General features: G+C 35.9%; 1 long non-coding RNA gene across 1 annotated transcript; it reads right to left on the reverse strand.

Moving 5' to 3' along the window:
• Positions 1–1,420: 1,420 nt before the first annotated feature.
• On the reverse strand, positions 1,421–5,494 carry LOC129922799 (uncharacterized). Its single transcript, XR_008774695.1, has 3 exons — positions 5,375–5,494; positions 3,864–5,122; positions 1,421–3,738 (listed from the first exon to the last, which is right to left on the reverse strand). It is a non-coding gene; the product is annotated as an uncharacterized LOC129922799 (long non-coding RNA).
• Positions 5,495–6,008: the final 514 nt, after the last annotated feature.

Raw genomic sequence — 6,008 nt, forward strand, 5'->3', positions numbered from 1 at the left:
TATTGTAACTGGTCTGTGTTAATTTCTTTTTTTTTTCAAATTACTTTGTATTGCCTATATGGGGAAATGGTATTTCTGGTGTTTCTTTGCTCAGCAAAATCAAATCAGGATTTCAACTCAAGCCCCCTTGACAGTGGTTTATGCCAGATATCCAGCATTTCATGCAGTTTGTAGGCCAAATTTGATACTCACAGTGCCCCAGTGCAGGTAGAAAGAGGAAACCTTGCCTCATTAATGTTTGCTGCTCCAGACTTGCTTCTCTCTATCTCAACTGATCTAGGAAGCACTACAGCTGGGTTTCAGTCCACTGCATTGGCTAGAGAGGATTTCAGTCTCTCAGGCTGCAACTTAAATGAAGTCTGATGTGATTTTATTTATAATAAGTTGTTTGGATGTCTTTAAGCTACATAACTTATCCTAGTCCAATGTGTTGATTGACATAGTTACCAGGTACTGGTTCTAAAAAAATTGCCGCTTTTATCCTACCCTTCCAGCAACCTTAGATCTAGTTTTTCTAAATTTCTAGTAGTTTAATAGTGCTTTTCCATATGTCATTAAAAAGTTATGTTAAAAGTTAACAGGTTTCTTTAGCTAATTGCTTTGTAACAATATTTGTTTTTGAGCAAATTTTTAGCGAATCTCAAACTTTGATCTGATTCTATGGCCTCCTTCAGTCACAAAGCTGCTATGGATCATCTCATTTTCCAAACATTAGCTATGAATCATTTTCCTGACATTAGTTGTGGTTGCAATGATGTCACCCACATAGCTATATATTTGAAGGAATGGAATATGCCAATACAGTTTGGGATCAATGGCATCGTAGGCTCTGCCTAGGAGTAGCACTGTATGCTGCTAACTGAAGGGTTGACTCCTGATTTTTCCTCAAAGGCTTTCCCCATGTTGGTTTTAGCTGCAGACTTAGCAATCTGTAGGGCAGATGATATAAAGGTCATCTGTTTTTGCGTCCCATGGTCGGCACTATGACCAACTGTCTTTACCTTTCCCTAAGAAATGCCAGGAACCCATTAGAACCAGGTGTACTCAAAGGTGCCTAATAGTCCTAAAATTAAAAATCCCAGTCTTCAAACCCTGGACCCATGTTTGGAAGCCAAGTATTTCACCGCTCAGTCACCTCACCTCCAAGTGAATTATATAGAAGCTTTTCACTGTTTGCTCAACTTTCATTCTACAACTAAAGCAAGGTAATTATGTATTGTTAGGGACAGGGGTGGTCTCAATGCTGTCTGGAATGATTCAAGAGAATATTAGTATTATGTTAGCATGGCAGGGCCCAAGGTCATGTCTAGCCTGCACTAACAAAAAGTTACAGTTCACAGAAGGTCTACTGGGTGGGTTGTATCTGTGCACCTCAGTCTGTGACCAAGGGGCTTGATAAAAGAAATCAAGAAAGAGAAGAAATAAAATGATACTTTAATTCAAATGAGCAAAGCAGCAGTTACAAAACACTGCAGATAAAAAAAATTAGGAAAAGATCTAGTACATAAACATTAGAAGTGGCCATCATTTTAAAACAAACTTTAAAAAAACAAACTGCCAATTATTTTGACTTGTTTCAATTAGAAAAATAATGTACCATAATATATAACTATATATATATAAAGTAGCTTTACATATAGAAAAAAAAAAACAAATTCTGAAACTTAAAGGCAGTTCAAAGTACAGAATAATTAAAACTGACACACTCTTGTCAACAGTACAGGAAACAGCATCGCCCTAACCCATATAATAATAGGCGGAAGTATAAGCATACAGCTTAGCACTAGTCTACAAAAGTAGCAAAAATAAAAATACATAAAAATAGCTCTAGAGCGTCAGTTCACAGTTATAAAAAAATGCTTGCATGACCTGTTAATAAAGTCTAGGTCTACTGTTTGTTTTCTTGGTTTTACATGTGTTCCATCAGAAATAGAGATTACATCCTAGCCCTAACCAGGACTGAGTGTTCATACCAGAGACTATGGATAGTGGATTCCCCCATGATCACCATTAGATAAGCCAAAGTGAATTAGTATTTGAAAGTTTTAAATAGACTATGGGGATGAACTCAATGCTATAGTGAAGTCTGACAATATTAAATATTAATATAATCTTTGTTTATGAAACAATTTCTTATTTATGATTTCAGACTAAAATTTAAAATGCATTCATAGCAACACACAAAAAACATTCATATTAATAATAGCATAGAAAATGTTAACAGTTTTATTTTAAATATAATATAACATATTATAATTGATCTAAATAATGTCAAGTCACTATTTACACTATAAAAAGCATAGAACAAATTGTGCATGGATGTGACACTAATGAACAATAATATGATAGCACACAAAAGCAGGGGAGATAATAAATTGAATTAAAAGCATAATGTAGCAAGGCTTTGGTGTTGTGACTCCAATAATGATAATATACCACAGCCACTCCCTCCTCCAAAACAAAAAAGATAAAAACATTTCACTGAAACAACAAGAAGATTGAAGGGAAAAAAAGGAATATTAAAAAGAAAAAGAACAATGACTGGACTGAATGACAAGATTTACCTAAATATAGAACAAGATACAAGTCAATTATAGTGATTCCACCCAAATAGTTATTACAAAGTACATCACTTGTACCTATATTAGAAATGATTGTTCTATTCATTGTCATCTGTTAGGTTTTCTGACTTTGCGACCACTTCTTGTAATGTAACCTCTTTTTCTTCTTCTTCTTCTAGCCAATTGTGCCGATGTGCCTCAAATCAACAAAAAAAATCTTCTTCTAGCCAGCTTTATTGCTGCTGAGCTGTGAGGTCTTTTGCAGACTTTGCCAAGAAAAAAAGTGTGCTGTTTTCTTCAGTTGTTCAGCACTGCCCTACAGGGTGTTGGTTATGTTGGGCTGTAGTGGAAGTAGGGTCTGCCTAAGGTGGATTAGGGAGGGGCATTCAAAGAGGATATGGTAAACGGTTTCAAAGGGGTGGGCGCAGTGTCTGCAAAAGAGGAGTTGTGTGGAGTTTATTTTTTCAGGTGGTAATTTAATAGTGGAGTGTGTTTTGTTCTTAGTTGGAAGGTTGTAGATTGTTCTTTGCAGGGGAGGAAGTTAATACTGTCCAGTTTGTTAGGCGTAGTCATTTCTTTGTAAATGGCTCTGCCTGTGTTTCCTGATGCCCATTGGTTGAGCCACTCCTCTTTGTGATTGTTGACTAACATTGACCTTAGGGTGAGGTAGTTAACAGGTCTATCTGGTTGTTCCACAGATGAACTTGCCTTTGATATCTCATTTGCCTTTTCATTTCCCATGATGACAATGTGTCCAGGGATCCACTGTAGTGTGATATTGATATTTAATTTTGATATCATCTGATGGATTATCACAATGAGTGTTGTCAACTCTTTTGGGCTGTTTGAGGTGCTGCTGTTAAGTTCTTGCAGACTAGATTGGGAGTCTGTAAAGACAACAATATCTGATGGTGGTTGCATTCCTTCATATAATTTGTTTTCCACTGTCTGTAGTGCTATGGTAATGTAACATAAAGTAGGTGACCACGGGTACTCAGCCTGAGGTTGGGAGGAGATCTGAATTTGAAGTAGCATTAGGGAAATGTTCATTTCTTTCAGACGCAGATTCCCTCACAAAAAAGGCTCTAAATGATGGTAGAAAAGGAAACTATCTCTAATGTATCTACTGTGTCTGTGTCTTTGCCTCTAGGAATTGTTTTCCCTCTCAAGATGTTCACTGTAAAGAGAACAAAAATCAATATCAAAACATTTTCATAGTCAGTGAAACACAAAACTTGGCAAAGCTTTACTTAGAGGTTTAGTATAAAAAAAATATTAATTGATATACATAGCTTTGCTTACCTTTTTATTCCATACATCTCTTGATCAATATTTTGGTTTACATTTCATCTTCATGCTGGTCTACATCTTCATCATGTTGGTCTACATCTTCATCATGTTGGTCTACATCTTCATGTTGGTCTACATCTTCATGTTGGTCTACATCTTCATGTTGGTCTACATCTTCATGTTGGTCTTCATCTTCATCATGTTGGTCTACATCTTCATCATGTTGGTCTACATCTTCATGTTGGTCTTCATCTTCATCATGTTGGTCTTCATCTTCATCATGTCAGCCTACATCTTCATGTTGGTCTACATCTTCATGTTGGTCTACATCTTCATGTTGGTCTACATCTTCATGTTGGTCTACATCTTCATCATGCTGGTCTACATCTTCATGTTGGTCTACATCTTTATGTTTTTCTACATCTTCATCATGTTGGTCTACATCTTCATCATATTGGTCTACATCTTCATGTTGGTCTTCATCTTCATGTTGGTCTACATCTTCATCATGTTGGTCTACATCTTCATGTTGGTCTTCATCTTCATCATGTTGGTCTTCATCTTCATCATGTCAGCCTACATCTTCATGTTGGTCTACATCTTCATCATGTCAGCCTACATCTTCATGTTGGTCTACATTTTCATGTTGGTCTACATCTTCATGTTGGTCTTCATTCTTCATGTTGGTCTACATCTTCATGTTGGTCTTCATCTTCCTCATGTTGGTTCTTCATATTCATCATGTCAGCCTACATCTTCATGTTGGTCTACATCTTCATCATGTCAGCCTACATCTTCATGTTGGTCTACATCTTCATCATGTCAGCCTACATCTTCATGTTGGTCTACATCTTCATGCTGGTCTACATCTTCATGTTGGTCTACATCTTCATGTTGGTCTACATCTTCACCATGTTGGTCTACATTTTCATCATGCTGGTCTACATCTTCACCATGTTGGTCTACATCTTCATCATGCTGGTCTACATCTTCATCATGCTGGTCTACATCTTCATCATGCTGGTCTACATCTTCATCATGCTGGTCTACATGTACATGTCTACCTTTTCATCATGTTGGTCTACATCTTCATCATGTTGGTCTACATGTACATGTCTACCTTTTCATCATGCTGGTCTACATCTTCATCATGCTGGTCTACATGTACATGTCTACCTTTTCATCATGTTGGTCTACATCTTCATCATGTTGGTCTACATCTTCATCATGCTGGTCTACATCTTCATCATGCTGGTCTACATCTTCATGATCTGAAAATGTTTCAAAATTTAATTATGATAATGAATATATAAAACATTGAACTATGAAATCAGAGTTGTTAAGTTTTTTTGAAGATAAAATTTCAACTTAACTATTAAATCTAGATCTATAAAAACTATATGAAGCTAAATGAGTTATTAATTAACATAATTATTCTTTAAATAATTTCAATTAAAAACATGCTCAATTTGCATGCAATAACACAAAAGATAAAGCAACACAAAAAAAAGAATGAAACTTACAGATATTTGCTTTGCTAAATCAGTGGTTTAATAGCTTGCCCTTGGTTATTAGGAAAATTTTATGACAATGACATTAAATTCAAAATTGTTAAATTCTACCTTTGTCAATGACTACTTGCCTTAAAGAATTCTTGATACACCAATTTTTTTAGCGTTTTTATTTACTGTCTGCTTCTCAGAGGTAATAATTTCTAGCAATTTGTATGATGTTCCCTTTTTATATTACAAAGAAGAGATCTGTGTTTTGATCTGAAAAAAAGAAGATAAAAGCTATTTATTACAACACTCCTGTTTAAAATATAATTGGTTGCTAAATTTTTTTATATAGCGCTACTTTCATGCCTATAGCATGCTCAGAGCCCGAGTCGGGTGTCGAACCTCGAGCCCCCTTCTAGGTAGTCAAGACAAGCCAAGTTCAAGCGCACTTAGCCTCTCGACCACGCTTCCCACTAGATCTAAGTAACATTTCTAGCATAATAAGGCACCATCTTTAATACAAAGGACTGTGATGGTTATGGATAAGCAGACAGTCTGTAATACAAAGATTATGGATGAGTGACACCATCTTTAATACAAAGATTATGGATGAGTGACACCATCTTTAATACATAGATTATGGATGAGTGACACCATC

Source organism: Biomphalaria glabrata, chromosome 14 (genome assembly GCF_947242115.1).
Source record: "Biomphalaria glabrata chromosome 14, xgBioGlab47.1, whole genome shotgun sequence".
NCBI lineage: Eukaryota > Metazoa > Mollusca > Gastropoda > Planorbidae > Biomphalaria > Biomphalaria glabrata.